Source organism: Salvelinus alpinus, chromosome 15 (assembly GCF_045679555.1).
Source record: "Salvelinus alpinus chromosome 15, SLU_Salpinus.1, whole genome shotgun sequence".
Taxonomy (NCBI): domain Eukaryota; kingdom Metazoa; phylum Chordata; class Actinopteri; order Salmoniformes; family Salmonidae; genus Salvelinus; species Salvelinus alpinus.
The window spans coordinates 28043049-28069689 of NC_092100.1; the positions used below are offsets into that span (position 1 = coordinate 28043049).

The 26641-nt window shown below is 46.5% G+C and overlaps 1 protein-coding gene across 4 annotated transcripts in view; it reads left to right on the forward strand.

Moving 5' to 3' along the window:
• Positions 1–26641, forward strand: part of LOC139539848 (zinc finger protein 423) — a 161103-nt gene that overhangs the window by 36357 nt on the left and 98105 nt on the right. The window lies entirely within an intron of this gene.

Sequence of the window (26641 nt, forward strand, 5' to 3'; positions counted from 1 at the left end):
AAATACAGGGTGGGCTACATCTACAAATACAGGGTGGGCTACACCTACAAACACAGGGTGGGCTACATCTACAAACACAGGGTGTGCTTCATCTATAAACACAGGGTGGGCTTCATCTATAAATACAGGGTGGGCTACATCTACAAACACAGGGTGGGCTACATTTACAAACACAGGGTGGGCTACATCTACAAACACAGGGTGTGCTTCATCTATAAACACAGGGTGGGCTACATCTACAAACACAGGGTGGGCTACATCTACAAACACAGGGTGGGCTACATCTATAAATACAGGGTGGGCTACATCTACAAACACAGGGTGGGCTACATCTACAAACACAGGGTGTGCTACATCTATAAACACAGGGTGGGTTACATCTACAAACACAGGGTGGGCTACATCTATAAACACAGGGTGGGTTACATCTATAAATACAGGGTGGGCTACATCTAGAAACACAGGGTGTGCTACATCTACAAACACAGGGTGGGCTACATCTACAAACACAGGGTGTGCTACATCTACAAACACAGGGTGGGCTACATCTACAAACACAGGGTGGGCTACATCTACAAACACAGGGTGGGCTACATCTATAAACACAGGGTGGGTTACATCTATAAATACAGGGTGGGCTACATCTACAAACACAGGGTGGGCTACATCTACAAACACAGGGTGGGCTACATCTACAAACACAGGGTGTGCTACATCTAGAAAAACAGGGTGGGTTACATCTACAAACACAGGGTAGGCTACATCTACAAACACAGGGTGGGCTACATCTATAAACACAGGGTGGGTTACATCTATAAATACAGGGTGGGCTTCATCTATAAATACAGGGTGGGCTACATCTACAAACACAGGGTGGGCTACATCTACAAACACAAGGTGGGCTTCATCTATAAATACAGGGTGGGCTACATCTACAAACACAAGGTGGGCTTCATCTATAAATACAGGGTGGGCTACATCTACAAAACACAGGGTGGGTTACATCTACAAACACAGGGTGGGCTACATCTACAAACACAGGGTGGGCTACATCTACAAACACAGGGTGGGCTACATCTACAAACACAGGGTGTGCTTCATCTATAAATACAGGGTGGGCTACATCTACAAACACAGGGTGGGCTACATCTACAAACACAGGGTGGGCTACATCTAAAAACACAGGGTGTGCTTCATCTATAAATACAGGGTGGGCTACATCTACAAACACAGGGTGGGCTACATCTACAAACACAGGGTGGGCTACATCTACAAACACAGGGTGGGCTACATCTACAAACACAGGGTGTGCTTCATCTATAAATACAGGGTGGGCTACATCTACAAACACAGGGTGGGCTACATCTACAAACACAGGGTGGGTTACATCTACAAACACAGGGTGGGCTACATCTATAAACACAGGGTGGGTTACATCTATAAATACAGGGTGGGCTACATCTACAAACACAGGGTGTGCTACATCTACAAACACAGGGTGGGCTACATCTACAAACACAGGGTGGGCTACATCTACAAACACAGGGTGGGCTACATCTACAAAAACAGGGTGGGCTACATCTATAAATACAGGGTGGGCTACATCTACAAACACAGGGTGGGCTACATCTACAAAAACAGGGTGGGCTACATCTATAAATACAGGGTGGGCTACATCTACAAACACAGGGTGGGCTACATCTACAAACACAGGGTGTGCTACATCTATAAACACAGGGTGGGTTACATCTACAAACACAGGGTGGGCTACATCTATAAACACAGGGTGGGTTACATCTATAAATACAGGGTGGGCTACATCTAGAAACACAGGGTGTGCTACATCTACAAACACAGGGTGGGCTACATCTACAAACACAGGGTGTGCTACATCTACAAACACAGGGTGGGCTACATCTACAAACACAGGGTGGGCTACATCTACAAACACAGGGTGGGCTACATCTATAAACACAGGGTGGGTTACATCTATAAATACAGGGTGGGCTACATCTACAAACACAGGGTGGGCTACATCTACAAACACAGGGTGGGCTTCATCTATAAACACAGGGTGGGCTACATCTACAAATACAGGGTGGGCTACACCTAAAAACACAGGGTGGGCTACATCTACAAACACAGGGTGGGCTACATCTACAAACACAGGGTGGGCTACATCTACAAACACAGGGTGGGCTTCATCTATAAACACAGGGTGGGCTACATCTACAAACACAGGGTGGGCTACATCTACAAACACAGGATGGGTTACATCTATAATTACAGGGTGGGTTACATCTACAAACACAGGGTGGGCTACATCTACAAACACAGGGTGGGTTACATCTATAAATACAGGGTGGGTTACATCTACAAACACAGGGTGGGCTACATCTACAAACACAGGGTGGGCTACATCTATAAATACAGGGTGGGTTACATCTACAAACACAGGGTGGGCTACATCTACAAACACAGGGTGGGCTACATCTACAAACACAGGGTGGGCTACATCTACAAACACAGGGTGGGCTACATCTACAAACACAGGGTGTGCTACATCTATAAATACAGGGTGGGCTACATCTACAAATACAGGGTGGGCTACACCTACAAACACAGGGTGGGCTACATCTACAAACACAGGGTGTGCTTCATCTATAAACACAGGGTGGGCTTCATCTATAAATACAGGGTGGGTTACATCTGCAGACACAGGGTGGGCTACATCTATAAACACAGGGTGGGTTACATCTACAAACACAGGGTGGGCTACATCTACAAACACAGGGTGGGCTACATCTACAAACACAGGGTGTGCTACATCTATAATTACAGGGTGGGCTACATCTACAAACACAGGGTGGGCTACATCTACAAACACAGGGTGTGCTACATCTATAATTACAGGGTGGGTTACATCTACAAACACAGGGTGGGCTACATCTACAAACACAGGGTGGGCTACATCTATAAATACAGGGTGGGCTACATCTACAAACACAGGGTGGGCTACATCTACAAACACAGGGTGGGCTACATCTACAAACACAGGATGGGTTACATCTACAAATACAGGGTGGGTTACATCTACAAATACAGGGTGGGTTACATCTGCAGACACAGGGTGGGTTACATCTACAAATACAGGGTGGGCTACATCTACAAACACAGGGTGGGCTACATCTACAAACACAGGGTGGGCTACATCTACAAACACAGGGTGGGCTACATCTACAAACACAGGGTGTGCTACATCTATAATTACAGGGTGGGCTACATCTACAAACACAGGGTGGGTTACATCTACAAACACAGGGTGGGTTACATCTACAAATACAGGGTGGGTTACATCTACAAAATACAGGGTGGGCTACATCTACAAACGCAGGGTGGGCTACATCTACAAATGCAGGGTGGGCTACATCTACAAACACAGGGTGGGCTACATCTACAAACACAGGGTGGGCTACATCTACAAACACAGGGTGGGCTACATCTATAAACACAGGATGGGTTACATCTACAAACACAGGGTGGGCTACATCTACAAACACAGGGTGGGCTACATCTACAAACACAGGGTGGGCTACATCTATAAACACAGGATGGGTTACATCTACAAACACAGGGTGGGCTACATCTACAAACACAGGGTGGGCTACATCTACAAACACAGGGTGGGCTTCATCTATAAATACAGGGTGGGTTACATCTACAAACACAGGGTGGGCTACATCTACAAACACAGGGTGGGCTACATCTATAAATACAGGGTGGGTTACATCTACAAACACAGGGTGGGCTACATCTACAAACACAGGGTGGGCTACATCTACAAACACAGGGTGGGCTACATCTACAAACACAGGGTGGGCTACATCTACAAACACAGGGTGGGCTACATCTACAAACACAGGGTGTGCTACATCTATAAATACAGGGTGGGCTACATCTACAAATACAGGGTGGGCTACACCTAAAAAACACAGGGTGGGCTACATCTACAAACACAGGGTGTGCTTCATCTATAAACACAGGGTGGGCTTCATCTATAAATACAGGGTGGGTTACATCTGCAGACACAGGGTGGGCTACATCTATAAACACAGGGTGGGTTACATCTACAAACACAGGGTGTGCTACATCTATAATTACAGGGTGGGCTACATCTACAAACACAGGGTGGGTTACATCTACAAACACAGGGTGGGTTACATCTACAAATACAGGGTGGGTTACATCTACAAAATACAGGGTGGGCTACATCTACAAACGCAGGGTGGGCTACATCTACAAATGCAGGGTGGGCTACATCTACAAACACAGGGTGGGCTACATCTAAAAACACAGGGTGGGCTACATCTACAAACACAGGGTGGGCTACATCTATAAACACAGGATGGGTTACATCTACAAACACAGGGTGGGCTACATCTACAAACACAGGGTGGGCTACATCTACAAACACAGGGTGGGCTTCATCTATAAATACAGGGTGGGTTACATCTACAAACACAGGGTGGGCTACATCTACAAACACAGGGTGGGCTACATCTATAAATACAGGGTGGGTTACATCTACAAACACAGGGTGGGCTACATCTACAAACACAGGGTGGGCTACATCTACAAACACAGGGTGGGCTACATCTACAAACACAGGGTGGGCTACATCTACAAACACAGGGTGGGCTACATCTACAAACACAGGGTGTGCTACATCTATAAATACAGGGTGGGCTACATCTACAAATGCAGGGTGGGCTACATCTACAAACACAGGGTGGGCTACATCTAAAAACACAGGGTGGGCTACATCTACAAACACAGGGTGGGCTACATCTATAAACACAGGATGGGTTACATCTACAAACACAGGGTGGGCTACATCTACAAACACAGGGTGGGCTACATCTACAAACACAGGGTGGACTACATCTACAAACACAGGGTGGGCTTCATCTATAAATACAGGGTGGGTTACATCTACAAACACAGGGTGGGCTACATCTACAAACACAGGGTGGGCTACATCTACAAACACAGGGTGGGCTACATCTATAAATACAGGGTGGGTTACATCTACAAACACAGGGTGGGCTACATCTACAAACACAGGGTGGGCTACATCTACAAACACAGGGTGGGCTACATCTACAAACACAGGGTGGGCTACATCTACAAACACAGGGTGGGCTACATCTACAAACACAGGGTGTGCTACATCTATAAATACAGGGTGGGCTACATCTACAAATACAGGGTGGGCTACACCTACAAACACAGGGTGGGCTACATCTACAAACACAGGGTGTGCTTCATCTATAAACACAGGGTGGGCTTCATCTATAAATACAGGGTGGGTTACATCTGCAGACACAGGGTGGGCTACATCTATAAACACAGGGTGGGTTACATCTACAAACACAGGGTGGGCTACATCCTACAAACACAGGGTGGGTTACATCTACAAACACAGGGTGGGCTACATCTATACATACAGGGTGGGCTACATCTACAAACACAGGGTGTGCTTCATCTATACATACAGGGTGGGCTACATCTACAAACACAGGGTGGGCTACATCTACAAACACAGGGTGGGCTACATCTATAAATACAGGGTGGGTTACATCTACACATACAGGGTGGGCTACATCTACAAACACAGGGTGGGCTACATCTATACATACAGGGTGGGCTACATCTACAAACACAGGGTGTGCTACATCTACAAACACAGGGTGGGCTACATCTACAAATGCAGGGTGGGCTACATCTACAAACACAGGGTGGGCTACATCTACAAACACAGGGTGGGCTACATCTACAAATGCAGGGTGGGCTACATCTACAAACACAGGGTGTTTCGTGTATTCCGTAACAGTGACTGGCACGCTGTGTCAAGGACGGTGCACAGGGAAAAGGGGATACCTAGTCAGTTCAACCTAAATGTATCTTCTGCATTTAACCCAACCCCTCTGAATCAGAGCGGTGCGGGGGCTGCCTTAATTGACATCCAAATCGTTGGCGCTTGGGGGGCAGTTTTTAGGGGTTAACTTCTTGATCAAGGGCAGAACGGCATATTTTTCCACCTTGCCGGCTCGGGCATTCATACCAGCAACATTGTGGTTCCTGGCCCAACGCTCTTAACTGATAGGCTCGGTTTGGCTGCCAAATGTGGCACAACGAGTTAAATAACCTTTACAACAGTGTTGTACCCAGACAGATTATCCAAAGTAAGTTAGGTACACATACTATGATTTATTTTATTATATATTTATTATTATTTTATATATATTTGAAAAGCAGTGGTGGCAATGATTTTGCCGTGGCGATGCACCACAGCTAAATGAATGCAGCGGAAACACTGCTCCCATCACAGGTAGCTAGACGCCTGCAGTTTTCAGAATAAGAAGGTGTGTGTATATGTAAACATTACCATGGTAGATGGAATATAAATCCAACCTGTGTCTGTGTCCTGAGATGACTGTCTGACTGGGTTGAGGTTGTTTTAGTATGTATATCCAGTCTTACCTTTTGGACCCGTCTCAGTTTCATTCCATTAAAACATTTCCAGTACTCTGAAGTCTGAGACTAAACGACTGTGATATGTGACCACGTTTATATTGATTTCACTTAAAGTCCAGCCACATGATTGGTTCTAAGTGGCTAAGGGCCGCCCCCACCTCTCCGGACTCCTATTGCTGTTGGCTGTAGTCATACGCCACTAACGCCAGTGTTGTTATTGTTCCTAAGGGACAGACTTGTTTAAAGCTAACACAGGGCACACACGCACACAATAGGCGTTATTAGGAGCAGTGTAATTAATGAAAGGCTCAAAGGCGCCCTGCAGGGGCATCTGTTTCCTAGCAGATTAATCAAGGCCTGCTCCTTAACGAGTGCAAAAACGATCGACAGAGCCACTCAAGCTCCTAACACAACAGCCCTTAGCGTGTGCTTTTTGTGTGTGTGTATGTGTGTGTGTGTGTGTGTGGATGTGTTTAAGTCCCCACAAGAATAGCAAACAAACAAAATTTGACCAACTTGGGACATTTTGTTGGTCCCAACAAGGTCAAATGCTATTTCAAGGGGATTTAGGGTTAAGGTTAGAATTAGGGTTAGAAATAGGTTTTAGGTTAGGTTTTCAGGTTAGGTTGGGTTCGGGGTTAGGGAAAATAGGATTTTGAATGGGACGGAATTCTGTGTCCCCACAAGGTTAGTTATACAAGAGAGTGTGTGTGTGTGTGTGTGTGTGTGTGTGTGTGTGTGTGTGTGTGTGTGTGTGTGTGTGTGTGTGTGTGTGTGTGTGTGTGTGTGTGTGTGTTTGATGGGGGAGGGGGAGTCAGGGTGGGGGCTAGGGGCTTTCAGGCAGGGAGAGGGAGCATTGCCTGAACTGTAACACAGTGGAGAGGAGGGAAGGTGTATGACTATAAGTGACCCAAGGGTTGCCTGGACATTAGATACTGTGCATTTACATGGTGTCTACTCTAATGCTGATAGACAGAGGATGACCCAGAAGATGCGTCTCACACTGATGTTCCACTTTGACGACTCCCTCCCTCCCTCCCTCCCTCCCTCCCTCCCTCCCTCCCTCCCTCCCTCCCTCCCTCCCTCACTCCCTCCCTCACTCCCGCTCCTCCCCCCACTCCTCCATCCATCCCTCCCTCCCGCCCCTCCCTCCCTCTCCTCCCTCCATCCCTCTGCCTGTCAGATTGAAGGCTGGGAGATGTGATTTCAGCTCAGTCGAGGGAGAACTACATGTTGCTGAGCTGAGAAAGAGTGGAGGAAAAGAAACAAATGAAATGAAATGATAAAACATACAGTCCTCAGGGAGTGAGTGGTGGAGATTGCAGAATAATCCCAGGCTTGGACTGGGGGGATGGCATTTCCCCCTGGACCTCAGCTTTATTATTATTATTGAAAATAACAGTAAATTAAAAAACATTCACTGACGAATCCTTTTAAGTTCACTGTGGCACCCCTGGGAACCTGCCTTGTGGGGGACTGTGGCGCAGGATGCTGCCTCCCTCTATCTGTTGGGGATGAACACAGGCCACCACTGTGTGTGTGCGTGTGTGTGCTCCAACATGCTCACTTGATTAGGGAACAACAGAATCGGAGGCCATCTTGGTATGGGTGGTAGTCAGAGCTGGGAGGCCATCTTGGTATGGGTGGTAGTCAGAGCTGGGAGGCCATCTTGGTATGGGTGGTAGTCAGAGCTGGGAGGCCATCTTGGTATGGGTGGTAGTCAGAGCTGGGAGGCCATCTTGGTATGGGTGGTAGTCAGAGCTGGGAGGCCATCTTGGTATGGGTGGTAGTCAGAGCTGGGAGGCCATCTTGGTATGGGTGGTAGTCAGAGCTGGGAGGCCATCTTGGTATGAGTGGTAGTCAGAGCTGGGAGGCCATCTTGTGGGGATGACAGTAGACTAGAGGATGGGTCCCAGGTGTTTAGACGAGTACCAGATAATTCAGCCTCACAGCATCAGGCTCATAACGTGGCTCCATTAATTTGATATTACTCTGATCACATGTGGGTCTGGGAGGCCATATTGACTGCAAGGGGACTGACCACAGGCAAAATGTGATGGAGTAATTCCATTCCACAGCTGACATAAGCCAGTGTGACTGGTGAATTTCACCTGGAATCCTGGAATATCCCCCTGTGTGCTGCGTGTGGGTCTTTGCGACACAGTCCACACAGACCTGTCTGGGCATATTAGAGAGAGGCAGTAACTCTAGACTGTGTCTTTGTATCAGGGGGCTGTGCAGCTGTGTTGGTAGGGGCCTGGTGGGCCGGAGCTTTGTTTGGACAGCCTGTCGAGCCGAAGGCCTGCTCTGCTCCCTCCACCGTCCGCCCTGCCCCTGCCTCTCACCCGCCCACCCGTCCGCACCAGAACCCTGCGCCACGCGCCTCTCAACTCACCTAAAACCACTTTTCAACACGTTGTTTACCTGCCTGTCCCCTCCACCCTCTAAGCCCTAATGGGGTAATGGTCTCCTTTGCTCTGGCCCCCCTCTCACTCGCTCTCTTGCTCTCGCTCTACAGCCAGATATTTTTCTGCTAATTAAAGTCCCAACAGGCCACGTTAGATTTTGTTTAAGTTTTCACCCCTGAAATGTTTTTATGACCAATAGGCCACCCAGTGTACAGAAGCCCTGTGAGCAGCCAGACTGTGAGCTGCTCTGAGCAGACTGGCTGCCAAGCCACTCCAGTCCAGTCCTGGGCTGGGCGTTTATAGAGTAAAACACACTGCAGTACCTCTTTCCTCCTGCTACTGTTGATTGTTCTGGAGTGGCCATGTTTGTTTTAGCTGAGTGGAAGCAGAAGGACAGTGTGTATGTGTTTATGTGTTAGAGAGGATGTCTTTATTTCCTTGCCACAAGACATAGGCCTATGCCATGTTTTTGGTGTTTAATGTTATCTGTAGTTGTAATTTTTTTGTTTGTTGTCTATTTCTAATTCTGTGTGTTTGTGTGTGTGTGTGTGTGTGTGTGTGTGTCAGGGAGACAGATAGTGTAGGAAGAGTCTGGGGAGAGTCAACAGGAGGAGAAATCTGGAGCACTTGCTCCCTGAGGAGCGGCTGAAAAAAACTTTAGATCAAATAGAGAACATTCGGTGCTCCGCTCCGCTGCCCAGCGACCGGCCAAGGTTTGGCTCTGGCTGTGAGAACCCCTCACCTCCCTCTGCATCCCCTTTCTCCCCTGCGGCTCTGCACAGCTGACCCCGCCCCCTGCCCCTCAGCCCCCTGCCTCCCTACAGCCTGTCAGGCCTGGGCTGGAGCCGAGTGCCCGAGAGGGGGCGGTGGGGGTCAGGAGGGGCCGTGGGGTTAAGACACCATAGGCACCATCACAGAACCAGTGGACCAGTTGGAGCCAATGGGGCCATTCAGACTCCCCTCTCCCTCCGGCCAGTACCACCTCCTCCTCCGCTCTCTTCTGTGGGGCCCCATGCAGCCATCCTCCGTTTAGTTTGGCTGGTTTATATATAGCAGACTTCCCCCTCCCCTCTCCCATCACAAACACACTCCTCTCTTCAACCCATGTGGCATAGCAGCGGGCAAGTGGGGGGTAGAGAGTTGGCACATTGACACACACACACACAGAAGTGTCCAGGGTGATCTCTGGACTGCAGCTGAGCGTCATGCCTGAACTGAATGCATCAGCTCACAACCTTTTCACACCTGACCTCCATCACATTTCCATCTGCGACTGCAAAATCAATCCTGAGACAAACCGTAATGGACGTGTATCATACGTGTTCTACATAATGTAGGCTGTGTTTGAATGACTAAACTGGAGACTAAGGAAGGTTGAAGGAAGCACATTGTGAGGAATAGAGGGAGAGTGGGAGAGAATATTAGAGGGAGAGAACTGGCGAGCGAGCGAGAGTTTCGATGCAGGCAGCGACAGGGCTGCTGATGCTGAACAGCGGTGCTCTGTGGGTGGGTGAAAGAGCTGTCAGTCAGGAGAGGGGGTGTTGCCTCGGCCTGTCAGATACAAATAGGAGGTGATCACTAATTAACCCACCTTCAGGAGATGGAGAGGAGCTGCTAGGAGCACAGACAAGGAGGGGGGAGCGTGTGTGTATATGGGTCTGTATTTGTGTGTGAGAGGGGGGCTACAGACTCGACAGTGAGAAAAGCACTGCACTGCACACACTATCTTTCACCTCAGAAAGAGCGAGGGATGAAGACTGAGGGGGGGAAGTGGGAGAATGACACTTTCTTTCAGCATCCTTCTAACAACACTGCAGTTGATGTATAGTTTCCTCTCACACAGATACACATTCAGGTTCATACATACAGATGCGTAACATGCATGCATTCTACGACATAAGACTAATGAAAGTGCTAGCGCAGGCTGTATTTGTTTGGTACAGGGTGTTGGGATATTTAAGTCGAGCTCTGGCCCTGTGCCCTGTGTCTGCCTGGTACGGTCACCCATGACCCTGGTAATTAGACAGACAGACTGGAATATGACACTCACTACTGCTCACTTTATCTCTCTCTCTCTATTTTACTCTACCTCTCTCTCTCTTCCTTCTTAAGATCTTGTAAACATTTTCCCCCGTCTCTCTCTATTTTACTCTACCTCTTTCTATCTCTGGGGCCAGCTGTGCTCTCTCCTCAGTACGAGGGCATAGTGTTGGAGCCCCCAGCCTACCAGGGAATCTTTCTTGAAAGAGAGGAGGGTTAGGAGAATGAAGACGCTAGTGTGTTTTTTTGAGGGGGGGCCCCTGGGTGATTGGGCATCCCTAGGGTGCCCCCCAGCCCCCCTCACCCCAGGTTCCCCAAGCCATGAATACATTTCCATCCTCCCCCACCCCCTAGCAGCCCCCAGCAGCCCCGCCTGTCGTCACGGCGGCAGCTGAATCCTGTGAGGCCAGGGCTCTTATTAAAGCCACAGATCACTTTCCTCCACTGAGAGGGGGAGAGAAAGGGAAGGCGAGAGAGAGCGAAAGAAAAGGATAGAAAGAGAGGGAGGGAGGGAGGGAGGGAGGGAGGGAAAGATACAGAAGGAGAGGTTGAAACAGAGAGAGAATAGTGAGAGGAGGTTGGGATGAGAGTCCTGCAACCTGAGCCAGAATCGCCAGACGGCTTCTTTCTGTCTATACTGTGCGTGTTCATGTGTCTGCGTGCGTATGTGTGTACACACAAGTGTTTGTACTGTATGTGTGGGGTTTTTATGTGAGTGGTTTTGTCTATCTATTGAGTAAACGCTATTTTGAGTGTGTTTGACAGAGTAAATGCGTTGGACTGTGGGTATCTTACTGGTGTTAGCTGGGTTTGTCTGCTTTCTCTTTATCTCTCCCCCCCTGTCTCCTTCTCCCTCCCTCGCTCACTCCTTCCCTTCCTCTCTCTGCTCGGAGCCCGAGGGTGGCCTGAAGATTCCTCCACTAAGCCCTTGGCACAGATACAAATGCAGTCACAGCTGGTTGTAAACTCAGGTTTTCCAGGGAGAGCAAGAGATCTGCCTCCATAAGAGAGGGGAATGGAAGGGGGGCACAGCATGCAGGGGGAGGGAGAGGGCGAGAGGGAGAAGGGGGTGAGACGAAGGAGGGATGTTGTGAAGCACACTGGAAGTCATTTTTCAGTTCTCACTCCCTCTATTCCTCCCTCTCTTTCTCTCTTCCTTGTTCCCCTCTCGCGTTCTCCCTTTGTTTTTTTCTATTCCTCTTTTCTATCGTTCTGTCCCTCTCTCGTTCTTCTTCCCTTTCTCTTTCTCTCTCTCCCCAGCCTACTTTCCTCTCCCTGTTATAAAATATGGATGGTACCAGTTTTGGGCGCGGGCGCTGAGAGCTTTTCTGGCAGAGTGCGGTGCTCTGTCTCTGAAGAGACCCGGCTTGTGCATGCACCTAAACACTTCACTGAGCAATCTGTCAACATGTCAGCAACACATGTTTTGTAAAAAAATTATATATATATATTTTTTAAAAAGCTTCCAGAGGGAGTAATGGCTCCCACCAGGGCTCCGAAAATGCTTTGAATTCAGCAGATTTCTATTGAGGGGGGAACTTCCCTGGAGTGCCTTTTTTACAATGCCTGCATTTCAGACATTTGAGCCAAAGACCCCTGGGGGCGTCCTTTCATAATGCCTGAAATTGTAGGGTTATATTGTGTGCAGTTCCCCATGGGGCCTTTTATTAATACCTGAATTCTGAGGGACTGGAAATTACACAGGGGTTCAGCGGGGGCCCACGCTCGCACCAGGAAGGGAGAAAAACTGTGGGGACGTTTTCTCTTCCCTTTCCTTCTCTTCTCCTCTTCATTTTTTTGTACTTCGTGCAAGAGTAAAAAAATAAGAGTTTGCCAAAAGACACAAAAAGTGTGTGTGTGTGTGAGTGTGTTGGCGCTAACCTCCTTGTATTCAGCCTGTTTGCTCTCCCTCTCTTTTCCCCTTCTCTCTCCTTGTGTGCCGTCGTGTTCAGCTTGCAGTCTGAAGAGCAGAGAGTAAATATTTGTGTTGTCTGTGTGTGCCCAGAAAAGCCAAAATCTGGTGCAATATCCACCGTTTTTTTTCAGGGTCTTAGGAGTGTGTGTATGTGGAGGGGGGGGGTAGCCTGTTTCCATACATTCATTTGTTTTCCTGTACTACAGGGTTTTAGTGTATATTTATTAAATATTTACTCATGCAGCTTATGAAAATATACATTTACAAGACATTGTAATTTACTATGTGTTTGAAGCCAATATATTGTTATGTTTCAATTCAGTGTAGTTTACTCTTTATTTGACACGCTGGTTCAATGTTCAGACTATGGAACTAGATGATTGGGTTTGTTGTCAGTAATTTACTGTAGGCTGTCATAGCGACAGGTATTCACAATAGCTGAGGATTTCAGGAAGAGAATGGGTGTTTACCTCTTAAATTAGGGCCTATAGGTATATGTGTGTTTGGGGGCCTAATGTGTAAATATAGTTTGGGTCAGGTGTTTTTGTCCCCTAGTTGTGTAGATAGTAGTGTGTGTCTGGTTGGTGGTGATTAGTGTGGTTGAGGTGTTTGTGGGAGAGTTGACCCCTGTGGGCCGTGCTAACCCTGTGACCTAGAGGGGGGCAGAACGGAGCCGTCACCAGGCCCCTCACAGGGAGCCAGGATAATGAGATACAGACTGTTTCCTTGGAATCTAGTACCCCTGTCAAGATGCCCCCCACCCCCTGTCTCATACACCCTGTTGAGTCTGCCCCAAAGCTGCCCCTCTCCCCCCTCTCTCCCCCTCTCCCAAGCACCCCGTTGAGGAAGCCCCAAAACTGCCCCTCTCTTTCCTACTCCCCCCCCCCCCCCCCCCCCGCTCCTATGCACCCTATTGAGTCTGTCCCAAAACATGCCCCCCTCCCACCTCCCCTCATCTCTCCCTCCTCTCACCCTGTTGAGTCTGTCCCAAAACCTGCCCCCCTCCCACCTCCCCTCATCTCTCCCTCCTCTCAGCCTGTTGAGTCTGCCCTAAAACCTGGCCCCCTCATCCCTCTCTCCCTCTCTTATCCGTCCTGTAGTCTGCTCCAAACATGCCCTTCTCTCTCACTTCCTGCCTAACCCCTTTCCTAACGCCACTAGCTTGTCTGATCTCTCTTGTCTGAACATTACACCTGGGCCCAGTCTAGTCCCCATGGGCTGTAGGCCTGAGATGGATCCCTGAATGGAAGCATTTTCTCCTGCCTTGCGTCACTGTTCCTCCCCTGTTGGAATTGACTTGGCTGGTTTCTGTGTGTATTTTCTTTACCGAGGATCTCAATTATAATGGCACAAACTGCAAAAAAAACTCTCGGTCATAAACAGCACACAGCCTCACACATACCTACAGTAAATACTCGTTCAAACACACCGCTGAAGACACACCAGCACATTAAGACACACTCACACACCCACACATACACAATCGTCCACACATATTTGCACACAAATATTTTTTTACTGCTGCTCTTTAATTACTTGTTACTTTCATCTCTTATTCTTATCCATATTTTTTGAAACTGCATTGTTGGTTAGGGGCTCGTAAGTAAGCATTTCACTGTAAGGTCTACTACACCTGTTGTATTCGGCGCATGTGACTAATACAATTTGATTTGATTGGAGATATACACACACACACCAGGGCAAAGGCCAGTGTGCCAGGAGGGAAAGCTCTTATAACAGTTTTAACCCTGTGCACAGGTGTGGCTCGCCTTTGTCAAGTGAAATGTCAAGGAAAAGCAATGCCCCTGAGAGGTCCACACGAAGAGCGACAGAGAGTTGTCTGCTCCACAGTCCTTTCAAAGACCAGAGACATGCCCCCTTCACTGCAAAACCATTAACTAGAGGCAGACACACACACACACACACCATCTCACTCAATTCAATTCAAGGGGCTTTATTGGCATGGGAAACACATGTTAACATTTCCAAAGCAAGTGAAGTAGATAATAAACAAAAGTGAAATAAACAATACAAATGAACAGTAAACAATACACTCACAGAAGTTCCAAAAGAATAAAGACATTTCAAACGTCATATTATGTCTAAATACAGTGTTGTAACGATGTGCAAATAGTTAAAGTACAAAAGGGAAATAAATATGGGTTGTATTTACAATGGTGTTTGTTCTTCACTGGTTGCCCTTTTCTTGTGGCAACAGGTCACAAATATTTCTGCTGTGACGGCACACTGTGGTATTTAACCCAGTAGATATGGGAGTTTATCAAAATTGGGTTTGTTTTCAAATTCTTTGTGGATCTATGTAATCTCTCTCTCTCATTCTAACACCCCCAACGAGACACACACACACACACATGCATGCACACACACACACACGCACTCATACACTGCATTATGTTGATTTATACAGCTCTCTGTCAGACAGTTTGGCCACTTTTATGTGCTTTTTAGAGTGGACTGTTGTGAATCTGTAAGAGGGCGGCTTTGAGGTGTGTGTGTGTGTGCGTGTGCGTGTGCGTGCGTGGATGGAATCTGAGGCTGCAGGTTGGCAGTAAATAGGATGTTTTAATCGTGAGACAGGCGGTTCGTCTTGGGTCAGGCTTGACCACTCAGCTGCCATAATGTTGGGGCACTGCACTAGGAAGTGGAACGACACTGAGAGAGAGGAAGGAAAAAGATCCACTGTGATATGCCGGGAGATGGCAGAGTGGACAGCGTAGTATATTTAGGAAGCAGCACTAGTAGAGACAACGGACGACACTACAGTGAGGGTGGTTAGAGCAGCCAGCTACAGAGGAGGTTGGATGGGGGTTGGGGGAGGCTCTGTTCTCCAATTCTTCCTGTATGAAGGGCTCCCCTGGGGGCCTGGACCAGCCTCTGGCAGCCTCTCTCATACACCCACTTACCCCCACCCCACCCCCTGACGTCAGCATGTGACTGGCTGCTCCCCTGGGTGCCTGGAGCAGCCTTTGTTTCCCCGCCTCCCGCTCCCTCCCCCCAGCCCTGCTCCACACTGCTCCTCTCCCTGTCCTTTTGTCCCTGGCAATAGCCGGCCTGCTTAGTGCCTGATTGGAATTCGCTGCTCTTTGGCAGTCACTGGAGATGACGGGGTGAGGGGTGATGTTGTGGGGGTCCTTCCACACAGGGTGAAGTAGAGAGGGGTTAGCTATGGTGTGGGCTATGAGTGGAGTCTTTTTCTAGGGGAAAGAACTAAATGTTTCTAGGTGAGTGAGCATTGATTTGTCAGTGGTTGTGACATTGGAGCCTCCCCAGGGAGGTGGTACAGGGTAGGGGGTGAGGATCACTGTGGGGCCAGGCAGAGAGCTCAGAATTGGGGTTAAGGACCAAGAGAATCCTCCCTCTATTCCCTCTTCCCCACATCCCACGCACAGAGATGTTTTGAAATATTTAAATCTGCTTTTCATTTTCAAATATGATAGAAAACATACTCCTAAATAAGTAAGCAGAACCGCGGGGGATAGAATCAGACAAGCCTTCAAATACACAACAAAACACACAACATCAACCCCCCAAAAAAGCGGTCACGTTATTAGTCTTGCTGTGTCGTCGTCTTTTCAGAGGCAAGAAGTCTCTTTCCTTTCTTTCATTCTTCTTTCTCTTTCTTTTTTTCCTTCTTTTTTTTAATGAGAGCAGCTCCAGTGGAGCGCGGTGGGGACGTGGCGGGCCTGCACTCTGGCTCACTGGTGGGAGCCCCCTACTTGAGTAATGAATTCCCCCAGGACGCGGCACAGCAATGTGGGCCTGTTTCCATGTGCTGTTCCCAGGGAAGGCAGGGAGGGCTGGGGTGGTGGTGCTGCTGTTGATGTGGGGGGGTGGCTTTGGAGAGAGACTTGTCCCCCCCCCCCCCCTGCCAAACTGTGCGGCCTGTGAGTGAGCAGATAAAGTGGAGGGGGAAGCTGGTTGGAGGGGGGGGGCTGACAGCTGTGAGGGGCTTGGGACTGACTGGTGAGGGGCTGATAAGGGTCGGTATGGATCGGAGGCATGGGGAGAACACTAATAATCCTCCAGCACAATGCCACTGTGTGAAAAAGTTAAGGGAAGCTAGAGGGAGTGTAGAGACCAGCGGTGTGGGGTGATGTGTGTGTTGGGTGAGGAAAGGAGGACGCCGAAGCATAGCTTGTTCAGATAGTCAAAATACTATTAGTCCAATCACATCACAGCAAACTGGAGGTTAGAGTTCAGTCACTGGTTTGTTATCTTCTTGTTATCTTCAGTCGGCCATCTTCCATTCTTGGGTCTCTGTATTGCTGTCCTGGTTTGGTAAGCACCTGGAGAGGAGAGGCCTGCTCCCCTCTTTGAAGCAGGCAGCATGAAGCAGAAAGAAGACGTCACTCCATACAAAGGCTTACTGTCTTTCATTTGGTTTAGTCTAATTCACTCACCAGTGCATACTGTCTGTGCTCCCTCTCACTGGTCATGTACAGTGGTTCGTCCTTTAAAAGTTGCAGCATACTGTAGCACAGCTTGCGTGGTGCCACAGAATTATATGGCACGTTATTTAAGTGCCAAACACTGGTACCATTAATGCTAGTTATTTCTAGTTTGACCACCAGGGGGCTTCTTTGAGAAGCATTTGATAGCCTTCAATTTATTTGATTTTAAGAAATGTTGCTTAATTAATTTGATTAATTGTTATGGTGTTTGTGTTTCTATTCCAAGAATAACGAAAAACCCTCTGGGTTTTCGTTAGGATGTGATGGAAAATAGGGCACTGTACAATGTGACAGTCGGGAGTAGGCTACAGTGCTCCACTATATAGCTAAAGAATCCCCGTGTCATGCGGGCACGCGAGAGACCAGGGTTCAATTCCCCGACGGGGAGGAAGGAGTAGGCTGTCCTTGTAAATAAGAATTTGTTCTTATCTGATTCCATGTGTTATTTCATAGTTGTGATGTATTCACTATTATTCTTATTCTGGAGAAAATAGTGAAGTAGGTGTGTCCAAACTTTTGAGTGGTACTTAATTCAGTTAATATTATGGTGTTTCTACTCCAAAACCCTCTGGGGTTTCCGTGAGGATGGAACGGAAAATATGGCGCTGTACAACGTGACAGTCGGGAGTAGGCTACAGTGCTGGCTATTTAGCTAAAGAATCCCTGTGTCGTGCGGGCACGTGGGAGAGCGGGGTTCAATTCCCCGACGGGGAGGAAGGAGTAGGCTGTCTGTAATGTCTGCGTCTAACTCACACTCCCAAACACTTAGATCCCCGGAACACAGCCCACTTTCCAGATCCCAATCACCGGAATTCTAATCACCTGTTGACACACCTGCATGTCATCATCCCACACTATCTAGTTCAGTTCCTTGCACCCCATCACTGTGAGGTATTGTTTGTTTTTGAGACACACTTTTTCAGAGCTCTGTTTTTTCCCGTCCTTCTCGCCTCCCAGGTATGTATGACCTTCTGCTTGCCCCCGGACCCAGCTACCTGCCTCCTCCTAAGGTTCCTTTCATTAAACACCTTCTGCGCTCTGCACTTGAAACCAGCTCTCTGTCTTCTTCTTGTTCATTACACTGCCCTTGTCAATAAGAATTTGTTCTTAACTGATTCCATATGTGTTATTTCATAGTTGTGATGTCTTCACTATTATCCTACAATGTAGAAAATAGTAAAATAAAAATAAAAACCATGGAATGAGTAGGTGTGTCAACTTTTGACTGGTACTTGCTTAATTCATTTAAATAACTTCTTACGGCTGAGATCGGCTGAGATCCCGCTAACGGGATCGACTTGAAAGTGCAGGGCGCCAAACCTTATAATCTCATAATTTAAATTCCTCAAACATACAAGTGTTTTACACCATTTTAAAGATTAATTTGTTGTTAATCCCCCCACAGTGTCCGATTTCAAAAAGGCTTTACGACGAAAGCACACCATCTGATTATGTTAGGTCAGTACCTAGTCACAGAAAAACACAGCCATTTTTCCAGACAAAGAGAGGAGTCACAAAAAGCAGAAATAGAGATAAAATTAATCGCTAACCTTTGATGATCTTCATCAGATGACACTCATAGGACTTCATGTTACACAATACATGTATGTTTTGTTCGATAAAGTTCATATTTATATCCAAAAATCTCAGTTTACATTGGCGCGTTATGTTTGTAATGTTTTGCCTCCAAAACATCCGGTGATTTTGCAGAGAGCCACATCAATTTACAGAAATACTCATAATAAACATTGATAAACGATACAAGTGTTATACACTGCTCAAAAAAATTATGGGAACACTAAAATAACACATCCTAGATCAGAATGAATGAAATATTCTTATTACAAAAAGAGGTCTGGATTTGGAGTCACACTCAAAATTAAAGTGGAAAACCACACTACAGGCTGATCCAACTTTGATGTAATGTCCTTAAAACAAGTCAAAATGAGGCTCAGTAGTGTGTGTGGCCTCCACGTGCCTGTATGACCTCCCTACAACGCCTGGGCATGCTCCTGATGAGGTGGTGGATGGTCTCCTGAGGCATCTCCTCCCAGACCTGGACTAAAGCATCCGCCAACTCCTGGACAGTCTGTGGTGCAACGTGGCGTTGGTGGATGGAGTGAGACATGATGTCCCAGATGTGCTCAATTGGATTCAGGTCTGGGGAACGGGCGGGCCAGTCCATAGCATCAATGCCTTCCTCTTGCAGGAACTGCTGACACACTCCAGCCACATGAGGTCTAGCATTGTCTTGCATTAGGAGGAACCCAGGGCCAACCGCACCAGCATATGGTCTCACAAGGGGTCTGAGGATCTCATCTCGGTACCTAATGGCAGTCAGGCTACCTCTGGCGAGCACATGGAGGGCTGTGCGGCCCCCCAAAGAAATGCCACCCCACACCATGACTGACCCACCACCAAACCGGTCATGCTGGAGGATGTTGCAGGCAGCAGAACGTTCTCCACGGCGTCTCCAGACTCTGTCACGTCTGTCACGTGCTCAGTGTGAACCTGCTTTCATCTGTGAAGAGCACAGGGCGCCAGTGGCGAATTTGCCAATCTTGGTGTTCTCTGGCAAATGCCAAACGTCCTGCACGGTGTTGGGCTGTAAGCACAACCCCCACCTGTGGACGTCGGGCCCTCATACCACCCTCATGGAGTCTGTTTCTGACCGTTTGAGCAGACACATGCACATTTGTGGCCGACTGGAGGTCATTTTGCAGGGCTCTGGCAGTGCTCCTCCTGCTCAAAGGCGGAGGTAGCGGTCCTGCTGCTGGGTTGTTGCACTCCTACGGCTGGTAGCGCCTCCATGCTCTGGACACTATGCTGACAGACACAGCAAACCTTCTTGCCACAGCTTGCATTGATGTGCCATCCTGGATGAGCTGCACTACCTGAGCCACTTGTGTGGGTTGTAGACTCCGTCTCATGCTACCACTAGAGTGAAAGCACCGCCAGCATTCAAAAGTGACCAAAACATCAGCCAGGAAGCATAGGAACTGAGAAGTGGTCTGTGGTCACCACCTGCAGAACCACTCCTTTATTGGGGGTGTCTTGCTAATTGCCTATTATTTCCACCTGTTGTCTATTCCATTTGCACAACAGCATGTGACATTTATTGTCAATCAGTGTTGCTTCCTAAGTGGACAGTTTGATTTCACAGAAGTGTGATTGACTTGGAGTTACATTGTGTTGTTTAAGTGTTCCCTTTATTTTTTTGAGCAATGTACATGGAACTTTAGATAAACTTCTCCTTAATGCAACCGCTGTGTCAGATTTCAAAAAAACTTTACGGAAAAAGCACACCATGCAATAATCTGAGTACGGCGCTCAAACACAAAAACAAGCTATACAGGTACCCGCCATGTTGTGGAGTCAACAGAAGTCATAAATAGCATTATAAATATTCACTTACCTTTGATGATCTTCATCAGAATGCACTCCCAGGAATCCCAGTTCCACAATAAATGTTTGTTTTGTTCGATAAAGTCCATATTTTATGTCCAAATACATCCTTTTTGTTCGCGCGTTTAGTTCAAAAATCCAAATTCATGACGCTTAGGCCAGACGAAAAGTCAAACAATTCCATTACAGTTCGTAGAAAAATGTCAAACGATGTATAGAATCAATCTTTAGGATATTTTTAACATAAATCTTCCATAATGTTTCAACCGGATAATTACTTTGTCTTTAGAAACTAAAAGGAACGCAGCTACCTCTCACGGGGGCGCGCCTGAGTGAGCTCATGGCACTCTGCCAGATACCTGGTTGAAACAGCGCTCATTCCCTCATCCTTCACAGTAGAAGCCTGAGACAAGGTTCTAAAGACTGTTGAAATCTAGTGGAAGCCTTAGGAAGTGCAATATGACCCCATAGACACTGTATATTGGATAGGCAAACCTACAAATCTCAGATTTCCCACTTCCTGGTTGGATTTTTTCTCAGGTTTTTGCCTGCCATATGAGTTCTGTTATACTCACAGACATCATTCAAACAGTTTTAGAAACTTCAGAGTGTTTTCTATCCAAATCTACTAATAATATGCATATCTTAGCTTCTGGGCCTGAGTAGCAGGCAGTTTACTCTGGGCACCTTATTCATCCAAGCTACTCAATACTACCCCCAGCCATAAGAAGTTAATATTATGGTGTTTCTATTCCAAGAATAATGAAAACCCTCTGGGTTTCCATTAGGGTGGAACTTCAATATGCTCTTTAAATAAATAAGACCTACACCACTTTTAACAGCACGTTACTCAACACTAGTGAGACTCATGTCGTCTACGGTAGGTCTAAAGTATATGGACAAATATGACGTGACTCTCTGCCAATATTTACATATAGAGGATTGGAGGATTCTAAATTAAAACCAAAAGCCACCTCATGAGTCTCCCGGTGGCGGCCGGCACGGGTATCTTGGGAGGCCCCAAGTATCAAAATACAGAGAGGTGTTGGTAAAGGTATTTTGTCCTGCTAATAACCCATAATGGGCTGTTATAATACTGTACATGGTGTCCAGGTCAGGATAACCAAAACATTTATTTATTAAAGACTATCAGAAAGAATGTTGGTACTTATTTATTTTGACTATATATATATATATGACTGTGCCATCAACTTAACCTCCAAAATATTGTTATATATTATTATTTCATGTTCAAAAAAAGTGAGCGATTGGAATCTGAATAAAGGCCCAAATAATATTTGTAAAGGCCAAAACATTTGTTTCTGTTTTTAGAGGGAGAGAAACGCTGGGCCAATTGTGCGCCGCCCTAAGGGACTCCCAATCTTGGTTGGATCTGATACATAATAATAATAATACTTAACTTAGAACTTAACTCAGAAATACATTTGATGATAGAGTTCTGCCCCAACTCTCCATCTAGGCAAGTCTATTGTCCAGCTACCTGCTAGAACAGCGGGAATGTTTCCCTAGTCAGCTTCATTATTAGTGCAATGCCCCTTAAAGTGTTGCTCTGTGCTATCCAATGTGGCGGGGTGGGCGTCCACCCCCTCCTCCCTTCCCCATGGGCTAGGTTTGTCTTCTGTGCGCGGCTCCGTGGCCCATCCCGTGCCCCCTGCCCTCGTGCCTTGTACCTCGCACGCTTTCAGTGGATACAGCTGGAGAACTGCAAGGCAATCCCATTGTGCGTCACTCGGGAGCCATGACCAATATGACCAATATATATTGTCCTGCTAATAACAGGGTTAATAATATATCTGTGAAAATATCCAAAGGGCTTTTATATCATTCTAAATTTATAATAATAATAATCGCTTTGTTTAAAAAATATCAATATTTTGGAGAATATAGCGTAAAATGAGCGAGAAAAAGGCGATTTTTGAACATGGGGTGAGACATTGTTACTAATTTGTAAATAAAACCAGTTTGTTATTTAGAATTATTAATTTCTGTTTTAGAAGAAGAGAAACCTACAGTCAAGTCATGGGTCTCCCAGTTGAGGCCGGCACAGGTATTGTAGCAACAGAGCTTGCACTGCTATGCAGTGTCTTAGACCGTTGCGCCACTCAGACGCTGTACATTTGACCGGTCGGGAGTGGCCTACAGTACTACAGTAAGAACAAAATAATCCTAACAAAATAAAATAATAAAAAACTTAATGTAACAACAGTTTTAGTAAGTAACACTGAAGTCATGCACAATTATCAGTTTCTATATAGGTTTATGTTGCCCATTGCCCAGTTAGAGACACAGTAGGACCCCAAAGCATAATCAGTGCTCTAACTCCCCCTTGTGCTGGTCTGGAGCAATGAAGTGGTGACGCAGGGTACCGTACTAAACCACAAATTACCTCTAAATCCCGCAGCATAATCACAAAACCTTTAGTGGAGCAACCACTGTAGAAATGTCTGAACTTCAGTAGGTTTCCCTTTTGCATCTCTGTAGTAGTGATGGTGGAGGTGTCTCTGTGGGACACAGAGTTGCAGTGTGCTGTTGTGTCTAGTTCGGGTGGGCAGTAGTAGCTAGCTAGCATTATGGCTATAGTAAAACCCAACATAACATCTTACCTTCACCCCCCTTCCCCAACTCTTACCCCAGGCCAGACCCCGTAGTCCCTTCATAACTCTTACCCCAGGCCTGACCCCGTAGTCCCTTCATAACTCTTACCCCAGGCCTGACCCCGTAGTCCCTTCATAACTCTTACCCCAGGCCTGACCCCGTAGTCCCTTCATAACTCTTACCCCAGGCCTGACCCCGTAGTCCCTTCATAACTCTTACCCCAGGCCTGACCCCGTAGTCCCTTCATAACTCTTACCCCAGGCCTGACCCCGTAGTCCCTTCATAACTCTTACCCCAGGCCTGACCCCGTAGTCCCTTCATAACTCGTAGGTATCAATGTCAGAGAGAGGATCAACAAGAAAACCCACATTAAATAAAGAGGAATTTTTTTTCTAGATGTAGTAATACCCACGTCTAATTATAGATTTTTTTGTAATACATTTTCAGTAATGGCACGAAACACTAGTAAGTAATACAACACTAGGGGGTTTGATTTAATTTAATTTTCATATTAATTTAATTTTGGGGCAGGCATGTGCTTTTAGTCTTGCCTGCCGTGGAGCTGAGTGTCAGAGAGGAGAGGTGGAGGAGAGGTGGAGGGGTGGTGGTGTGTAAAAGGAAGGATCTCTAACAGGTGTAGCAGACAGACAGGTATGCATCCAGGTACATTTATATGAGTTTGGCAGCTTCTGTCTTTCCCTGTCCTTATTCTCGCTGGTGATGTTGAGTGATCATATATTAGATTAGAATCAATCAGTCAAACACGTTTAATAAAATAAGGAAATGGAATAACATTTTCCCATCCTGCCAGGCAATGGCTATAGAGTCTCTATGATTGTGAAATGGGAAAGGGAAAGGGGGATACCTAGTCAGTTGTACGACTGAATGCATTCAACTGAAATGTGTCTTCCGCATTTAACCCAAATGGAATGCAATATTACTTCATTAACCTACTGGCGCCAGTAATTCAGGTATTGTGCTGAGCCCAGGTGGTCATGTGGTACTGTAGCCCAGGTGGGTGTATTATTATTTATTATTATTATTATTATAGCTCAGGTGGGTGTGTGTTTTAGTGTGGTCTAGGTGGGTGTATCTTAGGTGGGTATATACAAGGCTTTTAAAAATGTGCTCCCAACTTAAAATGTAGGAGCACCAGAATATATCAATTTTTGTATTGATTGAGATACAGTGCCTTCAGAAAGTATTCACAGCCCTTGACTTTTGCCACATTTTCTTGTGTTAAGGCCTGAATTTTAAATAGTTTAAATAGTTACGTTTGTTTTGTGTCACTGACCTACCACACAATACCCCATAATGTCAAAGTGGAGTTATGTTTATTTTTGTAATTTTAAATAATGAATTAGAAATGAAAAGCTGAAATATCTTAAGTCAATACAGTGGGGCAAAAAAGTATTTAGTCAGCCACCAATTGTGCAAGTTCTCCCACTTAAAAAGATGAGAGAGGCCTGTAATCATAGGTACACTTCAACTATGACAGACAAAATGAGAAAAAAAATCCAGAAAATCACAGTGTAGGATTTTTAATGAATTTATTTGCAAATTATGGTGGAAAATAAGTATTTGGTCAATAACAAAAGTTTATCTCAATACTTTGTTATATACCCTTTGTTGGCAATGACAGAGGTCAAACGTTTCTGTAAGTCTTCACAAGGTTTTCACACACTGTTGCTGGTATTTTGGCCCATTCTTCCATGCAGATCTCCTCTAGAGCAGTGATGTTTTGGGGCTGTTGCTGGGCAACACGGACTTTCAACTCCCTCCAAAGATTTTCTATGGGGTTGAGATCTGGAGACTGGCTAGGCCACTCCAGGACCTTGAAATGCTTCTTACGAAGCCACTCCTTCGTTGCCCGGGCGGTGTGTTTGGGATCATTGTCATGCTGAAAGACCCAGCCACGTTTCATCTTCAATGCCCTTGCTGATGGAAGGAGGTTTTCACTCAAAATCTCACGATACATGGCCCCATTCATTCTTTCCTTTACACGGATCAGTCGTCCTGGTCCCTTTGCAGAAAAACAGACCCAAAGCATGATGTTTCCACCCCCATGCTTCACAGTAGGTATGGTGTTCTTTGGATGCAACGCAGCATTCTTTGTCCTCCAAACACGACGAGTTTAGTTTTTACCAAAAGTTATATTTTGGTTTCATCTGACCATATGACATTCTCCCAATCTTCTTCTGGATCATCCAAATGCTCTCTAGCAAACTTCAGACGGGCCTGGACATGTACTGGCTGAAGCAGGGGGACACGTCTGGCACTGCAGGATTTGAGTCCCTGGCGGCGTAGTGTGTTACTGATGGTAGGCTTTGTTACTTTGGTCCCAGCTCTCTGCAGGTCATTCACTAGGTCCCCCCATGTGGTTCTGGGATTTTTGCTCACCGTTCTTGTGATCATTTTGACCCCACGGGGTGAGATCTTGCGTGGAGCCCCAGATCGAGGGAGATTATCAGTGGTCTTGTATGTCTTCCATTTCCTAATAATTGCTTCCACAGTTGATTTCTTCAAACCAAGCTGCTTACCTATTGCAGATTCAGTCTTCCCAGCCTGGTGCAGGTCTACAATTTTGTTTCTGGTGTCCTTTGACAGCTCTTTGGTCTTGGCCATAGTGGAGTTTGGAGTGTGACTGTTTGAGGTTGTGGACAGGTGTCTTTTATACTGATAACAAGTTCAAACAGGTGCCATTAATAAAGGTAACGAGTGGAGGACAGAGGAGCCTCTTAAAGAAGAAGTTACAGGTCTGTGAGAGCCAGAAATCTTGCTTGTTTGTAGGTGACCAAATACTTATTTTCCACCATAATTTGCAAATAAATTCATTAAAAATCCTACAATGTGATCTTCTGGATTTTTTTTTCTCATTTTGTCTGTCATAGTTGAAGTGTACCTATGATGAAAATTACAGGCCTCTCTCATCTTTTTAAGTGGGAGAACTTGCACAATTGGTGGCTGACTAAATACATTTTTGCCCCACTGTAAGTGTTCAACCCCTTTGTTATGGCAAGACTAAACAAGTTCAGGAGTAAACATGTGCTTTGTTATGGCAAGCCTAAACAAGTTCAGGAGTAAACATGTGCTCAACAAGTCACATAATAAGTTGCATGGACTCACTCTGTGTGCAATAATAGTGTTTAACATGATTTTTGAAGGACTACCTCATCTCTGTACCCCACACATACAATTATCTGTAAGGTCGAGCATTGAATTTCAAACACAGATTCAACCACAAAGAC